This window comes from Chiloscyllium punctatum, chromosome 3 (assembly GCF_047496795.1).
Source record: "Chiloscyllium punctatum isolate Juve2018m chromosome 3, sChiPun1.3, whole genome shotgun sequence".
NCBI classification, from domain to species: domain Eukaryota; kingdom Metazoa; phylum Chordata; class Chondrichthyes; order Orectolobiformes; family Hemiscylliidae; genus Chiloscyllium; species Chiloscyllium punctatum.
This window is the reverse complement of record NC_092741.1, coordinates 117,154,622-117,173,324: the sequence shown is the minus strand read 5'-3', so window position 1 is coordinate 117,173,324 and position 18,703 is coordinate 117,154,622. Positions and strand designations below refer to the sequence as shown.

Here is an 18,703-nt window from a genome sequence, read left to right as displayed (position 1 = left end):
GATTAAGGAGTGTTCTAATTGAAGTGTTTAGGCTGTTAAAGGATTTTCAGAATAGATAGAGAGAGTATTTCTTCCAGTGGAAGAGTCCAGAACAAGGAAGCAGAATCTGAATATTAGAGCTAGGTCATTTAGGGATGATGTCAAGAGGCACATTGACACACAAAGGTTGATGGAAATCTGAAACTTTCTTTCCCAACAAGATATTCAGGCTGCAAGACAGATAGTTCTGTTTCGTGAAATTATTAACGCTGATGAGGCAGATGGATGGAGTTAAGACTCTGACCAAGCATGACATAATTGAATAATGGGATAGCTCGAGGCTGAGGAACCTCCTGTTCTTATGTTTTTATATTTACAGTTCTTCACCATAAAGACAGCTGTGTGGTTTTCAAACTGTCTGAAGTGAACTTGTTGAGTTTTATTCACCCGATGCGAGATTCAAGCCCGTGTAATCTTTATAATAGACTAGTTTCTGCCCTGCTGCCAAGAATGCTATGTCAAGGCTGTGCAAGATTGAACAGATCACTGCACTTTCATCACCAGCATCAATGGAAGGAACTAGCCTCCAGGCTAGAATGCATCACTATGATCAAATAATGTAACCTCCCTCCTTGAATATTACAAGGCAATTCACATGAGCTTTATCTGATACTGAGCCAGAGGAACTATTGATGGCCTCAAGTTTCGTCAAAGAGGTAGGTTTTCAGAGCATCTTGAGAGTAAGAGGTAAATACCCATTGAAAGAGTTTGTTTTTAATCCTGTTTCTAATTTTCTAGTGTTCATATTCCATATTAACTTCCTCACACCCTTCTCATCTCACTCTATCAGCATGTCCTTCCCTTCTTTTTGTTTATCCAGCCCTGTCTTGAATGATCAGGATTGAATGCCAGACTGAGATGTAGAAAATCTGTTGCTGCAATACAAACAAAAAGATTCTCCTTTCTCTCAAAGTTATTTGCCACAACCTATGCCTTCCTGTCAAATAGGTTGCACCTGAAACAGAGTTTAAATAAGAGCATTGTGGATCAACACTTTGCTGCTTCATCCCTGTGGCTGAAATAAATGATGGAATAATTCATTACCTAGCATTGAACTCTGTCACTATCGCCATCATTCATCTTTCTTCTTAATTAGAAGGTTTTGAGTTCAGGCATTCCAGACTTCAACAATTTCAGGGTTTTGAGGACATCATCCAGAGTAACACTTCAGTGTGGCAGTAAGAGAATGCTGCACTGTCAGAAGGACCATGTCATGGATAGCTTTATCGGCTTTGTTGGAGGCACATGTTAGGTCCCTTGAAACTTAGGAAAAACAGGGGAATTTCTAATCCTCAGTTAGCACAATAGTGCTTGTGAAGATTGGCTGGCATGCACTATGATAGTGTACTTCAGAAGTGTTTAATTGACTGTGAAGCACTTTGGGATATCCTCAGGTTCTGAACGCTGCTACAGAAATATACAAGCTTTTCCTTCCACCATTACCTGCAGAGTTGTCAAAGCAATGAGCACCATCAGACACTAACTAACCTCCATAAGTATCACCTTCATCATTCTGAATCTCCCAATGGCACCCCAAGGCTCAGTTTTTCCCAATGGCTGTTGGAGGTTCTCCCCGCCCCACGCTCTGTGTAAGCATCTGTTACAGGATCCTGTGGGAATTTACCTTCCTTATCTTTGCACTGGGAAAGTGTGGTGTGTATGTAGACTTGTGATGCATTTCTATTCGGGAATCCAGGCTATCCTGGCTTGAACCTTCCAATTCTGATCTCTTGCACATTCCCACTTTTCATTGTTCCAGTCCTAATGGCTTTTGTTCAGCTACCTGGGTCCTTATCTCAGGAATTCCTTTTGTTTATTCATGTGACATTGGCATTACTGGATAGGCCAACATTAATGTCGTCCCTACTTGCCCTTAGAAGTTGATGGTGTGCTGCCTTCTTGAACTGCTGTAGTCCACAATGCTATTAGGGAAGGTGCTCCAGTTTTGACTAGTGACACTGAAGGAACGGTGATGTATTTCCAAATTACGATAGTGAGTGGCTTGTAAGGGGACCTGCAGGTGGTGGTGCTCCCTACCTAAACCTACCCCCTCCTTAAGCTCATTTCTTTGGCTCTATGATTGGCCACTTATATGTGGCACCTCACAGCGCCAGAGACCTGGGTTCAATTCCCGCCTCAGGCGACTGACTGTGTGGAGTTTGCACATTCTCCCCGTGTCTGCATGGGTTTCCTCCGGGTGCTCCGGTTTCCTCCCGCAGTCCAAAGATGTGCAGGTCAGGATGGATTGGCCATGCTAAATTGTCCGTAGTGTTAGGTAAGGGGTAGATGTAGGGGTATGGGTGGGTTACGCTTCGGCGGGTCGGTGTGGGCTTGTTGGGTCGAAGGGCCTGTTTCCACACTGTAAGTAATCTAATCTAATCTAATCTAATCTGTGTCAGATTTTATTGGCTAATGCTAGCATGAAACACTTTGGGACATTGTACAAAGTTAAAAGCTCTAAAACATTACTGTTGTTACAGCCACAAGAAGTTGCAGTATTAGCAGGAGTAGGAAGCTGGCACTCATGCCAATATCCTAGCTTCATTGTGCATGTGACCCTTGGCAGTGATGACCATTGGCCAGGCAAGTTGCAGAGAATGTTAGATACATCCACCTCCCATTACAATCCACCCGTTCATAAGCACAATTCCATCTAGGTCAGGCAGCATCCAAGGAGCAGAAGAATAGACATTTTGGGCAAAAGCCCTTCATCAGCCATTCCTGATGAAGGGCTTTTGCCCGAAACGTCGACTCTCCTGCTCCTTGGATGCTGCCTGTCCTGCTGTGCTTTTCCAGCACCACACTCTCGACTCTAATCTCCAGCATCTGCAGTCCTCGCTTTCACCATAATTCCAACCAGCCCTTGGCATTATAGAACTTTTGATTTATAACTGAGGGAATGAGAGTCCAAAACCAGCAACTGCAATTTCAGAATTAAATTTGAATTTTTAAAAAGTCTGGGACCAAGAGCTTGGCTTTATTAAAAGTGAGCATGACTCTATCATGTACTTGTGAACCCAACTGGTTAACTGATATCAGTTAGGAGGGGAAACTGACTCTGAAAAAGACTCACAGCAGACCTGAAATGTTAACACTATTTCTATGCCCACGTATGCTGCCAGACCTTTGGAGTTTCTTCAAAAAACTTTGTGTTTTGATTTTAGATTTGCAACGTCGCAGCATTTTGCTTTTATTAAACTGGTCATCTTTATCTGGTCTGAACCTCTAAATGTGACTACTTATGCATCACTGTCAGCACTCTGAGGTAGTTTTGAGTGCTGCACGGCTCTATGATGGGGAGGTGTCAGCCTTGTCAGCAACACCCACACTTTGAGAGATATTTGGAACAATTCCTCCCTGAAGCAGCTGTCAATGCAGCATTTTCATGTTGCCTAAAGAATTAACTGTTTCAAAGCAGAATAAAAATAAGTTTAAATGGGAATATGCTTTTCAATAATTTTAACTGGAAAATAATTGAATGTCCTCCACAAAACTAAACAGCACAAGAACAGCCCATTCAGCCCACTGTGCCTGTTCTGATCCCTTGGGAGAGGAGAGGAGCCCTTGGCTTCCTGCTCCTTTGCCATAACTCTGGAAATATCTGCCCTATTAATATTTGTCCAATTCTGAACTCTTAGTTTCTTTTTGAAATAAAGCAAGAACATTTTTTTGTTATTGTGTTGAATGTGTGATCATGAGTGTTCATTGTTTGTATATTGTAGTTCAAATTGTTGTCTCTCTCTGCGCGATGGTCTATTCATGTCAAGAGGAAATAGCCAAACACACTCCATCCACAGCAAGTGGGGTACCTCATCCACTGAAACAACCCATGCCCATCTTAGTTAACTAAAGAGGCTTGGTCAGAGCTGGAGACGAGTAACCTCCTGCTGCAGAGTGGACAGGTTGGATCTAGTGAGTATAAAGAAAATTGAAACCAAATGGGACCTATGTAATGGCCTGGAAAAAAAGATGCGAACCGGTCATTATTCCTGGAGCACTTATGTTGTCTCTGTAATGATCATACACTTGTAGTGACAGACACACAGTGTATATTTTATATGCATCCACATGGGAAGGCAGATGAACTCAGGGCATGGCAGATGAACTCAGGGCATGGTTAGGAACATGGGACTGGGATATCATAGCAATTACAGAAATATGGCTCAGGGATGGAAGGACTGGCAGCTTAATGTTCCAGGATACAAATGCTACAGGAAGGATAGAAAGGGAGGCAAGAGAGATGGGGGCGTGGTCTTTTTGATAAGGGATAGCATTACAGCTATACTGAGAGGATTCCATCCAACAACTTGCCCACCACCAACATCAGGCTGACTGGTCTGTAGTACCCTGGCTTGTCCTTACCGCCCTTCTTAAACAGAGGCACCACGTTAGCCAACCTCCAGTCTTCCGCAACCTCACCTGTGACTATCGATGATACAAATATCTCAGCAAGAGGCCCACCAATCACTTCCCTAGCTTCCCACAGAGTTCCAGGGTACACCTGATCAGGTCCTGGGGATTTATCCACCTTCATGCGTTTCAAGACATCCAGCACTTCCTCCTCTGTAATATAGGTTAAGGGTGAGAGGGAAAAGATATAACAGAGACCTAAGGGGCAACTTTTTCACGCAGAGGGTAGTATGTGTATGGAATGTGTTGCCAGAGCAAGTGGTGGAGGCTGGTACAATTGCAAGATTTAAAAGGCATTTGGATGGGTATATGAATAGGAAGGGTTTGGAGGGATATGGGCCGGGTGCTGGCAGGTGGGGTTAGATTGAGTTGGGATATCTGGTTGACATAGATGGGTTGGACCGAAGGGTCTGTTTCCGTGCTGTATATCTCTGTGACTTTATGACTCTATATGTGGACAAAATTGTCTCTTTATGCATTATACTATTCTGTACACACAGTATACATTGTATATGCACAGGAACTATAGGTGCATGTATCACAGAATACAGTCTTATGCTGGTTGATGTGTTGAGGGTGTAGCAAAATCCAGAGATAGTTTACGTTGCAGGGTTTTGTAAGTCCAGATTTGTGACAGGTAGCAAAAAGTAAGTAATGATGAACTGTGCCTTGAGGCACCATTAGGCTGTAACTAGATGGAGAGAAGAGAAACAGTGATTGATAGCTGGAGCTGATCAGTGCATTTAGGCAGAAAGGGAGGCGGGAGCAGGAGGAGGGGAAGGCAGAGGAAAGTGACAGCTGAGAGATGAATGGGGCCTTTATAAATCCATACAGTGAGGAAGTTAGTCAGAAAAATCCTAGCGAGAATTATGGACAGGAACAATCGATTTCACACACTTCTTGAATAGCCACTGCCCTAACTAATATAGCTCATCCAACATCCCACCTCAAAAAAAAGCCGTCTGTAAATCTTTCATCATTTGACTCCCCCCAGCCACTCCTTATCTCATCCAATCTTGGGAAGCAGAAATATGTCAGTGAATGAAAAATGTTCACAAGGCCCTGCCTCTGACTCACATTTTAGCATCCTTCGACTGGACAATATTACCGAGCTGTTTTAAATTGCCTGTCGCGGGTGCTCCCACCCATTAGCAGCCAAATTTCTGTCTGATTTACTAAACTGCACATCAGGTTGCCGTAATTCTCATAAATTGCTCTTGAGAGGGTGGGGCAAGAAGCACAGTGTTCAGGAAGCGAGACTGTCTAAATTTGAAAAGTAGAGCTGTCAAGGATTTATAACACATTCCAGTATGGACATGGTTAGTACAAATCAACTGTCAGTGGTCACAGAATCAAACAACCTTCAGCCTTTATTTAACTCCCAGATGAGGAGGTACAGCAAGCAAGATACATTTGCCTTGTTAAACATTGCTGCAAGTAATGTCAGGCATTCCCTTGTGGGGCAGAGGGAAGGGTGAGGCTGGACTATTAAGCAGCCCCCAAGGTGAATTATAACCTTCACTCTTGCTGAAAGCTGTTATGAATTCACAGCACGAGGCGAATAAGAGTTCAGGGCAGAAATCGGGCCATTATTCAGTGACTATAGACAGCTGGATGGATAAAGCTGGCCTCAGCTCCTGAATTCCATCAACTCCCCTCACTGCTCATCCCACCTTCTCCAAATTTGAACACTCAACCTTGAAACAAAAGGCTACAAACTGTCCCTCCAGCAGGCCATGCTTTTGCAACGTTATATTTTAAGCTATTTCATTACCCTTATGATAACGATGCACTAACTCTGTGCTGTTACACCCTTTGAATATTGGTTCGGGTTTTACACCCTCCTTAGCCTGAGTTCACTCCACCTGAGTTTTACAGCTGAAACTGAAAAGTGCTGTTTGGTCGTGTTTTTGTTTCGTTCTTGGTCACAACATGCAGTGACTTGGTTATTCAAGCTCCATACCCAAACCACCAACTCAGAGTGCAAGTGAGACAATGGGACCATGGTAATGTTAGCGTGCCTTTAATCAGGTAAAGTCACAATGTGATAAAATGTGGCAGCCAGTCAGAAAGGTAACCAAAAACCCGAGGCTTTAAGGAGGAGAAAAGTAGAGATTTTGAGATGGAATTCAGAGGTTGGGGCTCAGGGAGATGAAGCACCAAACAAAGGTGAGAATGTTAAAATTGATGCAAACTAGGATACAGGTGTGGGCGTTTTCAGATTTACTCCCCTCCTCCCACTCTATCCAGTCCCTCACTCCCCTCCTCCCACTCTGCCCAGTCCCTCACTCCCCTCCTCCCACTCTGCCCAGTCCCTCACTCCCCTCCTCCCACTCTATCCAGTCCCTCACTCCCCTCCTCCCACTCTATCCAGTCCCTCACTCCCCTCCTCCCACTCTGCCCAGTCCCTCACTCCCCTCCTCCCACTCTGCCCAGTCCCTCACTCCCCTCCTCCCACTCTATCCAGTCCCTCACTCCCCTCCTCCCACTCTATCCAGTCCCTCACTCCCCTCCTCCCACTCTGTCCAGTCCCTCACTCCCCTCCTCCCACTCTGCCCAGTCCTTCACTCCCCTCCTCCCACTCTGTCCAGTCCCTCACTCCCCTCCTCCCACTCTGCCCAGTCCCTCACCCCCCTCCTCCCACTCTGCCCAGTCCCTCACTCCCCTCCTCCCACTCTGCCCAGTCCTTCACTCCCCTCCTCCCACTCTGTCCAGTCCCTCACTCCCCTCCTCCCACTCTGCCCAGTCCCTCACTCCCCTCCTCCCACTCTGCCCAGTCCCTCACCCCCCTCCTCCCACTCTGACCAGTCCCTCACTCCCCTCCTCCCACTCTGTCCAGTCCCTCACCCCCCTCCTCCCACTCTGTCCAGTCCCTCACTCCCCTCCTCCCACTCTGCCCAGTCCCTCACTCCCCTCCTCCCACTCTGCCCAGTCCCTCACTCCCCTCCTCCCACTCTGCCCAGTCCCTCACTCCCCTCCTCCCACTCTGACCAGTCTCTCACCCCTCCTCCTCCCACTCTGTCCAGTCTCTCACCCCTCCTCCTCCCACTCTGTCCAGTCCCTCACCCCCCTCCTCCCACTCTGACCAGTCCCTCACTCCCCTCCCCCCACTCTGCCCAGTCCCTCACTCCCCTCCTCCCACTCTGCCCAGTCCCTCACTCCCGTCCTCCCACTCTGACCAGTCTCTCACCCCTCCTCCTCCCACTCTGTCCAATCCCTCACTCCCCTCCCCCCACTCTGCCCAGTCCCTCAGTCCGCCCAGTCCCTCATTCCCCTCCTCCCTCGCTGACCAGTCTCTCACTCCCTTCCTCCCTCCACCCACTCTACCCAGCTCCCATTACTCTCTGTGACATTGTGGTTACAATCTCAATATGGAATAGTAAACACCATGGAAAGCAGTCGGGAGCTGCAAGGCATCAATCATCACTGCAACAAGTTCCAACAGTTTCACTAATCACAGTAAATTACAGGATCTAAATTTAACATTCATCAAAATGCTAACTGTCAGAATAACAGGCTATAAGGAGCTGGGAGGAAAGGTATGTTACAAAATCTAACAGCACTTTATTACTGGAGCATGAGAAACTAAATGAATCATAATCAGGAACAGTGGAATCTTCAGCTTCCTAAAAACAGCCCCAAATGTCTATCTTTTTAACATATATTTTACAGGGAGCTGTCCATATACAATGAGCTTTATTATAATAATATGTTCTGTTACTTGACACCATGCACTCATTGATTAAATGTGGAAATAACCTCTACCAGATTAAACAGGGACAAGAGGTTAACTAATTTAACCAAAACAGATCCAGCTCATCTCTCATACCAATCACCTTCACACACTCCCCCCCCTCCCCCCCCCCCCTTCCTCTCCCATTCTGACCACTTCCTCACTCCCCTCAGGCTCAAACAGAAACACTTCACTTGTTTCAGAGGCTGTGATAGAGGTGGGATTGGGCATTGGTGTGGCATTGGGCACAAGTGTGCAGGAGGCAGGACTGGGGCACTGATGCCAGCTCACACTTGGGTTCTGCTGCAGAAGAGGACTTGGATTGGCCAAGCTACTGGAGAACACTGGATACATATTAAAAAAAATACTTCACACACAAGAAAGTCAGCACTCAATGTCAAGCTCAGAGAGAATCAGGCATCAACTTGTCATCGTTTTTTACATTGAGCCTGGAGCCCATTCTCACCATCATAGGTGAGTATACCGTGGAACCCACTGTGATATAGCATTCAGTGGTAGATATCACAGACTTCATTGCAGCAAATGCAGCTTCCACCAGAGCTCTGAGTTGAGGTTCAGACTGCTGCCTTGCTAAGTCAGACACCTTGCCATCATGGCTGTGGATGCCAGACTTTAAAGAAAGTTTGAACGTGTCAGAGCAGTCTGCCAATCTGTTCTCTGACAGATGATCGGGGTGACTCAGGCACCATGACAGTGGCTCCATGGATAATCAACTTGCTGTTGTCTCTCAGAATGACAGCACTGATGCTCCCAATCTGCCAGCCAAACAGATCAGGCAGCTGCAGTCCCCATCGAGTTGGTGAAGTCTGAAATGCTCATGTTGTCTTGCAAGTTCACCTGTTTTTCCTGAATTGGGGTTCCAATCCCTAAATTCTGGAAATCACAAACGTAACATTCCTATTAATGAAAGAAAGGGAGACAGAAAATGTGAAACTGTAGGCCATCTTACCTAACATCTATCATTGGAAAAATACTGGAACCTGTTGTTAAGCAGGTGATAGAAGGCTACTTAGAAAATCACAACACAATCGGGCAAAATTGACATGGTTTTGTAAAATGGAAATCACTTTTGACAAATATATTAGAGTTCCACGAAGAAATAACAAGCAGAGTTGATAAAGGGGAACCAGGAGATGTACTGCATTTGGATTTCCAAAAGGCATTCAGTCAAGAGTGACATAAAAGGTTATTACTTAAGATAGAAGCTCATGTTGTTGTGGATACTATATTGGCTTAGTTAGAGGGCTGGCTAAAGAATCAGAATGAATAGATAATTTTCAAGTTAACAAACTGTAACTAGTGGAGTGCCACAGGGATCATTTCTGGGCCTCAACTATTTACAATCTATGTTAGTAATGTGGATAAAAAGACTGAGTGTACTGCAGCCAAATTTGCAGATGATACAAATTCAAACATATATTCAGGAGAAACATCTTTAACTAATGATTGGGGAGAATGTGGATCTCACCACCATGTGGTTGAGGGGCAGTGTGTAGATATCACATGAGTGAGATAGGAATAAAAGGTTATGCTAATTGGATGAGACGGGATTAGGATGGGGGAAGGCTTACCTGAAGCAGAAACATCAGTAGAGACTAGAGGGGCTAAATAGTCTATTTAAGTACAATATTGCTAAAAAGCATTGTAATAGACAGCCCTATATCAAGATGAATCTGTAACGCCTGATTATGGGCTAACTACTAACAAAACTCACTGCTTAATATTATTAAAAGTTCATGGGCACACGTTTTCTTTTTTTCATTGCAGGCACTGTTTGGGACTGGGTTGAATCAATCACTGAATTCAGTTACGTAGTTCAGGCAGATGTTACACTGCTCATCTTGCTTTCCTGTCATGCTTCAGTGGTCCCATCACTCAGAATCCATTGAACACTCTGAACACAGTCTGCATGGAGCAAAATGGGTACTTCTTCCAGGAATCGAAACAAACTCAAAGACGAAATATAAAAGTACATCTGACGTGCATTACGTGATTAGAGTCTGTGCATCATGTTACAACTCTCAGTTTTAAACGTGTTTCTCAGGCACAGCTCCAAATTTTGCTTTATGTTGTCTTCATGATTAACAATACAAAATTTAATAACATTGTTGAAAATAATTTAGCTTATATTTACTTTCAAAGGTGTTCCAAAGTTCTTGCAGATAAAAAAAGCATGGCAGAATAATTGGGCACCTAAAAGTATTTTTTTCATTTCCTATGAATATCTAGCTTCACCATTCATATGACTTAGAATATAACTTCTAGCTTCAGTATTTGGATTTTCTAAAAATGGAAATGGAAAAACCTGATTGAGAATAATCCTAACGTAAACACAAATCAAATAAGCTTGGGTTCATTACTGTTAAAAGATCTATCTAATAAAGTCCCAGTTGGACTCAGAACTTGAATAATGTATGTCATATCTCTGGACCTCTTGGTAGAACCATTATGTCTATCATTGATTCAGTGAAAGATTTAGATTATTTATGGAGTCTACAAGTGGAAATAAGCTCACAACTGTTTGGAAATATGGGATTCCTTGGTGAAACCAGACAGATATTGCCAAAAACAATCTGTGCTGTATTGAAGGTAAAAGATGGTGAATCAACATTTCTGTTTGCAACATCTCAGGTATGTCATCATGCCACAGAGGTGGCCTATGGGGGCAATCATTTGGTGTAATTTGTCTGTTGACTTTTCTCTGGTGAATGAATTTCCCTTGGGGACATCTTTGTGGGCAAGTTTTGACATCTGCCTGTGTGTATTTAAAATATTGAGGGGTTTTGGAATGGCTAATAGGACAATGTGCGCAATCTCCAGATCCTGCCATATGCTTGGCTGGTCAGTCAGTTTGTTTGGAAGTTTTGACATTCACTCCACTGCCTTGACTAAGCTTCTGTACACTTCCTGTATTCATTACATTTCCAAATGAACACAAGTCAACATTGACCAGTTGCCATGATTTGGTGGCAAGATTTCTTCAGAGAACCGTTGGGATTAGTATTTCAGAAGCTGATTGAGTCAAGGGACCCCACATCCCATCAGCATTAAACAAGCAATACATGACAGTGCAGCCTCTGGTAATGATTGGCAACAACGTTGAAAACAGAAACTATGATGCAAGTCATAGAAATGGGCTCTAAAAAAGAAACGACTTATGGTTAGGCCACTTTTGGAATACTGTCTGTAATTCTGGTCTCCTCAATATGAAGGATGTTGTGTAACTTGAAAGCGTTCACAAAAGATTTACAAGGATGCTGCCAGGTTTTGAGGGTTTGAGCTATGGGGAGACATTGAATAGGCTGGGGCTGTTTTCCCTGGAGTTTCGGGGGCTGAGGGGTGGCCTTATAGAGGTTTATAAAATTATGAGGGACATGTTTAGGGCAAGGAGACAGTGGGGTGGGGGAGTCCAGAACTAGAGGACATAGATTTAGGGTGAGAGGGGAAAGATTTAAAAGGGACCTAAGGGGCAACTTTTTTATGCAGAGGGTGGGGCATGTGTGGAATGAGCTGCCAGAGGAAGTGGTAGAGGCTAGTACAATTACAGCATTTCAAAGACATCTGGATGGGTACATGAATAGGAAGGATTTAGAGGGATATGGGCCAAATGCTAGCAAATGGGACTAAATTAATTTAGGATAACTGGTCAGCATGGATGAATTGGGCCAAAGGATCTGATTCCGTACAGTACATCTCTATGACTCTATGACTTAGTGAAGGAAGAGGTCAGCAATTCAATTTAGAATCAGAGACAGTTGCAGCTCACTGAGATGATGGAGCAAAAGAGGTAAATGCAAGTGGAAGCCTGAATTCAGTTTGGAGATAGAGCTCATGGATCTAAAAAAAACGGGTTGAAGATTTGCTTAGCTTGGAGCTAGAGAAAGAAACTTACAGTAACTCATAGTGAAAATAAGCAGTTAGCCTTCTAAAGAGAAAGAGAGAGAGTATTTCTAAATACTGAGCATGAATTCAATGAAGGACCGCTTAGTTAAAAACTAATGGAAGAATCCCCACAAAATTTCATATTAATAAGAAATTAAAGTGAATTCTGGAGAGCTGTGGAATATCCAAAAGGAGAAGTGAATAAATCACCACAACCTCATAATAGATGATTAAGCACTTGAATGGAATTAAGAACTAAAAGGGGAGCAGTTTTAAACTCAAAGTCTTGACAAATAATAGCATTAATTTAGTACTGCTTGTTTTAATTTTCTATGTAGATGTTATTAAATTCAATGTTGTGTCAGTTTTCATTTCCAAATATACTAGTAATGTAAAAGTAAATACAAGTGTTCATGCGAGATGAGATTGAATAGATTCTTAGCAAGGTTATTCATTTACACTATGCCGAGGCTGTGCTTTGTCTGAAGTGCATGTATTTCCTTTCTTTTTCCATTTGATCCATTTGTGCCATTATATTGCTTCAATGGATGATCAGACTATAAACAGTGCCCATTTAAAAAACACCAGCACCATAAACTCACTTAGCTGGAAATGGTTTGGCAATACATTAACAATGGCACTATACATATAGTAAATCTCTGACCATGTACTGTCTGAAAACAAGGAATGTGGTTTGCTTTTATCCCACAAACAGGCAGAGGCATTTGCTGAGTTTGAATCCTTCTACAGGTACTCATAACTTCTCTCTAAAATTCAATATCCACCAAAGGCGGTGAATCTTTGAAGATATGTCCAGCTGATTTGGCCCATACATTGCAGAATTCCAAACATCTTCTCTGGTTTTCACAAGGAACATGAATGTCTGCCAGAACTGCGAGGCCTCAAGGCCAACCTGGACATTCATATCAGTAAACCCAACAAAGAGACTGGAATAGGCGTCGCTGATCAGCCTTATCAATGAAATGTTCACCATTCTTAATGGCAGGCTCAAATTCGTATCCACTGAATCTGCCGCTCAGCCTGACCAGATAGCCTTGGTGGAAAGCAAGCTTCAAAAATATCATTTGCTTGATATGTGTAAGAGCTGTGGGTGCTTCAGTGAGATACATACAATAGGCCCATTACCAGTGTGTTAAGTACATGGGGCTCAAGGTCCTTTACACCCTTATCTATGACCGACTCTGCACAACACCAATCAGTCAAATGATTAGATGAATTGTTACAACTAGTGCTCAGCAAGTTTTTCATTCAGACAGTGAAGGATCCCTTCATACCTACAAAGGCCAGATGGGACCCGCACATAAATTCCAATGCAGTTCCAATAGGTTTATTTGACCCTGCGAGCCAACATACCACTCAAGGAAGCCATCGAGACCTATGCTGTGGCAATACACCAAAACAATCTAGATCCGCCATTGAGAGAATCAATATCCATTGGTCTTATGAACTAAGCCATTCACACAATTGAGAACAATTTTAATGACATAACATATAGTCAAGTAGTCAGTGTTGCCATGGGATCTTTGCTCAGCCCAACCCCAAAAATATCTTTTGTTCAATTCCATGGGAAATCTGTTTTCAATGGAATAACATCTAACCTATCTCTTGCATATTTCCGCTGTGTTTTTTAAAATTCATTCAGAGACTAACAAGGCCAGCATATATTGCCCATCGTTAACTACCCAAAAGAGCAGCTAGGAGTCAATCACATTACTGTGGATGTGGTGTCACATATAAGCCAGACCATGTAAGGATGGCAGATTTTTATTGAATTCAAATTTCGCTATCCTCTATGATAGAATTCAAAATCGTGTCGCAGGAACATCTTCCTGGAGTTCAGGATTATTGGTCAAATGACACTACCACTCTGCCACCACTTTCCCCAAGTTAATTGTGTCTTCTTCTGTGAAGGTAAAACTAAAGTAATTGTTTTTGTCTTGCTCTGAAAATGGGTCACTGGACCTGAAATATTAACTGTGATTTCTCTCCAGCCAATGCTGCTAGACCTGCTGAATTTTTCCAGCAATTTCTGGGTTTTTTTTTTGTTTCTGACTTGAACTCTCCCATTTCAGACTGTAAGGGGTCAAAATTTGTCTTCACTCACCTTGCTTTGTATATACTTATGAAAAGCACTTACAGTTCACTTTTATATTTCTTGCAGATTTACCCTCATATTTTATTTTTCTCTTCTTAATCAATTTCTTGGTCCACCTCCGCTGAATTCTAAACTGCATCTAATCCTTAGATTTGGTAGATTTTCTAGCAACTTTATATGATTTTTCTCATTCACCCTCAGTTTCTTTTGTTAGCCATTGTTGTGCCACTTTTCTTGTGCTCTTCACCCAAAAGGAATGGATAACTGTTGAAATGCATTCATTCCTTAAATATTAACTATTATCTAACCAATATCTTGCCTTTAATTAAGCTATCCATTCAGGTGCAGTCCACCCATGCCCCATATCATCATAATCTCTTCTGTTTACATTGAGCATTCTTACAGTTCCACACATTACAAAATTGACCTTATGAGCAACTTTGTAAACAGAGCCCAAGCCATTTGTCCACTGTACAAGGTAGATGCTGAAAAAGGGAGCATCAAAGTAATCCTGCAGGTTAATGACTACCTTGATTGGAGCAATCCTGTATCACACAGACACATGACTGGGTTTGGGCTGTTACTTTTAGACCTGAAAAATGCCCAGTTCATTTCAGATTACTCTGGGGTAAGAACATATACACGTACCTTGCCTCTTTCAACTCAACAAAATAGGTGACAGCTATTCACTGGTTAATCTCTCATGGTAATGCCTTAATAACCAGAATCAACCTGCTGGTTTAAAATTTAGACAAAGCCTGATATTTAACTGTCAATTATCATTAACTGGTGCATTATTCATGTCAATGCCTCTTCCAGAGACCACTTCCCCAACAATCAGCATTTCCTCTCATGCTTTCCCTTTAAATAGGTAGTCTTGCAAATTATCCTGATGAATGCAAGGTGCAAATCATCAACATAAAATTACTGAGTGTTTAAAATTCTCTTTAACTCTCTAGTGTTTATTATTCATTGGTGCTTTATCTGATTTATTGAAAATGCTCAATAGATGGCATGAATACAGTCCAAATTAGAGTGTGAGGCTGAATGGGGCAGAGGTCAGTTACAGGAAGTGAGTGAGCAGTGGTATTAGTTCAGAATAGGACAAAGTTCAGGAAGCGAGCAGGGAAATGGTATTAGTTTGGAATTGGGATAGAGTCACAGGATGGGAGTGAGGCAGCAGTAGTTTGAAATCAGGACAGAGTTAAAGAAGAGAGTGAGAAAATGATATTAGTTCAGATTGATACAGGGCCACAAGGAGTGGCACCCTGGGACTAGTGTTATAGTCATAGTTTTGAAAAGTGTGGTGAAATAGGATTACATTTAAATTGCTGCAGAGTTACAGGGAGCAATCAGAGCAGTAGATATAGCTTGGGAGTCAATACACTACAAGTAGAAAAGTGAATGTATTGTCTCTTACCTTAAGACACTTGGCAAATTATTGGTTTACTGAGCAGAGACATCCAACCCTCGTAATCAGGGTTCTCTGTTGTCACTACTGGTGACTTGCACTCTTCCTACGAGGTCCACTACCATGGGGCAGAGCATTACCTCACCATCTTGGTCTTCACCTATTGTAGTCAGGTGTAAGGACTATCTGAGGATAGTCCCGATTCTCCAGCAGTTACAAATAGAATTGGATCTGCATTCAAAGGTGAAGACTGAAACAGGACAGGAAAAGGAATGCACAAAGGCAAACAGTTTTAGTGAAAACAAATGACCTCCTTCTATACTGCATGCCATAATATACCAAGCGATGGAACAAAGGAAGGTTTCTTTGTGTTGCCAACATCTCAATAACTTCCATGTGCAGAACTATATATAGTACCTTTAAAACTTGAAAATATAGTCACTTCATGGAGGATGAATCATACAGAAATGAACACATGCCAGAGAAAGTATCAGGAAGGATGATCAGATAGATTTTGAAAAGGGTGTTAAAGGAGGAGAGAAGAGGTGGAGAGTTTAGTGGGGAAGTCCAGAGCTCAGAGTGAGGTTTGCTGAAAGCATGGCTGCCAATGGTGGAATAATTGGAATCAGGGATAGGGTCAGTTGTAGACAGCCTTGGCTCAATGGGTGCCTCTCTAGCCTCTGAACCAGAGAGTTGCAGTTTTAAGCTTCACTCCACAGAAGCGGCTATGTGCTAAATCGCAGTACAGTATTGAGGGAATGCTGCAATGTCAGAGGTGCTGTCATTTTGAATGAGATGTTAAATTTAGTTTTGGTCTTCTCAGGTGAATGTAAAATGCCCGTGGATTATTTGCTAAGGCACTTTGAACACTGCCATGGACATTAGTGCCAAGGCTAAATCACCTCCAACATTTTCATTGATGATATTCCCTCCATCGTAAAGTCAAAATGGGGATGTTCATCAATCATTACACAATGTTTGGCACCATTCATGATGACTCAGATACTGAAGCTGTCTGTGCCCAAATGGACAATATCCAGGCTTGGGCTGATAAATGGCAAGTTACAGTAAAACCACATAGTGCCAGGGTAATTATGGAAGAGCAATAAATGCTTACCTAGCCAGTGCCATTCACATCTCATGAATAAATAAAAGAAAGTTAATCCCTCAACAAATATGACTGCCTGATTATCATTTGTGGGATCTTGCTGTGTATAGATTGATTGCCACATTTCAACAGTAACTGCATGCCAAAAGGACTGTATTGGTTGTGAGGTGCTTTGGGACTTCCTGTAGGCATAGAAGGTGCTACAGAAATGCATGTCCTTACCTTTCAGCCAGCCTGCATTGCAAGGTTTCTGAAAAGACTGTTAAAACTATTAAATTCTTGTTGTTGGCTTCATGTTGTTTAACAGATGGGTCTTGATAACCTTTCACATATTAAAATCTCATTTATTAACTTATTTAATTTGCAAACTGGAAGCAATACATCATTTCAGTGAAAACTGAAAAGAAAAAAAAAAGAAATCTCATTATGGTTTTGTTCTGTTACGAATTCAAACAGGTTTGCAAACTGAAATATCACATCCTTCAGAGTCTCATAAATCATTTGGTCTTATGTATAGGCTGCCGGTGTTGCTTTCATTAGGACTAAGTCAGAACTTGCCTGTAATTTTCATTGAGGACTTAGCAGGTAATTGTTCAAGAATTCACTTTCTAATCTTCAAATAATGCAATAAAGCACACTGGTGATTGCCAACATCTCAAATATTCTGTTGAATAATTTGTGACACAAAGAGAAACCTGAAATAATACAATTGACTCAATTCTTAATGTTGGCTTATGTTGCCCTTTTATCACATGGCCCATACAACTCACTCATTAATATTTGAAGCTGTTAACCTTCTTCCAAGTTTAAGTCAGTGCAATTGCCGCTGTAGATTCAGTTTCAGGGAGTGAGTGGAAGGGAGGGGAGGGACAGGTGAAAGAGAAAGAAGGAGACTTGCGAGAGTGATGCAGTGTGAAGCAGACAGGCAGAGAGAAAAAGACCGAGACAGAGACATAGAGAAAGAGGGTAACACTGGCTCAGTTTTGATGACCTGAACTGATCAGATGGAAACTTCTTCAGCCTTTTTTAAATCCCTTAACTGTCCCGTATTCTTTTTGCCTTTCCTGACAGATTAAATAAAAAGGAATCGCATTCCTCCAGTGGCTTTTATCATCTCACGAAAACCCAAATACTTTTCAGCCAATAAAACATTTGTTGCACTGTAGTCACTTGCAGTGCAGGTGGTGGGAGGGTGGCTGCTATGTCCCAGCTTCAGCTTACACTTGTACACCTGCTTCATATTAATACGTCTAAAATCTCCCAGCTCACCCGTAAGGCTGAATGATTCACTGGGCTGCATCACCCTGTGCCTGACAGCTGGAATGCCAGGGCTATACCCTCCCACTGGTGTGAAGGTGGAGGTGGACTCTTTCAAACTGGAGATGGGGCCAGGCATGTACAGGAGGCTGCACTAATGGGGGACTCCCAGCAACAAGGCTGCTTTGGCTACTGACATCATGTAAACTAAAGAAGGGATGTGCACTTATTTAGTACTTTTACAAACCTCAGGGAGCCTTTACAGTGATTGAAGTACTTTTTAAAAGGGTTGCACACAGCAATTTCCTTTAGCGACACAGATTGTGACTGAATGATCTGCTTTTAGAGATGTTGACCATTAAATATATAACAACAGCCAACACACCAGGAAAATACTTCCTGCTCTTCTTCAAAGAGGGGCCTTTAACTTTGTTCCAGGAGTGAAGGAGCAGCTTTGGTTTAAGACTTCGTTCAAAAGACAACACCTTCAACAAAGCAGCATTCCCTCAGTACAGCCACTAGAATAAACCTCTGAAGTGGAATCCAAACTCAGAAGCTTTTGACTCACACGTGAGAGCCTTAAAAATCAGAGGTTAGCCAAAATTATAAGTAGAATGAGTTTATGGAACACTGGGTTCCTTCCGGATGATTTGGACACCATCGTTACTATCCTTGAACCAAACTTTATCATGGAAACAGGTCAGACTTCAGCTGTCTACACCCAGT

General features: G+C 42.6%; 1 long non-coding RNA gene across 1 annotated transcript; it reads left to right on the top strand.

The window, feature by feature from the left end:
• The first annotated feature begins 511 nt into the window (after nt 1-511).
• Nucleotides 512-11,363, top strand: LOC140455081 (uncharacterized). The gene is made up of 3 exons (XR_011952766.1): nt 512-695; nt 3,762-3,951; nt 9,971-11,363. It is a non-coding gene; the product is annotated as an uncharacterized lncRNA (long non-coding RNA).
• Nucleotides 11,364-18,703: the final 7,340 nt, after the last annotated feature.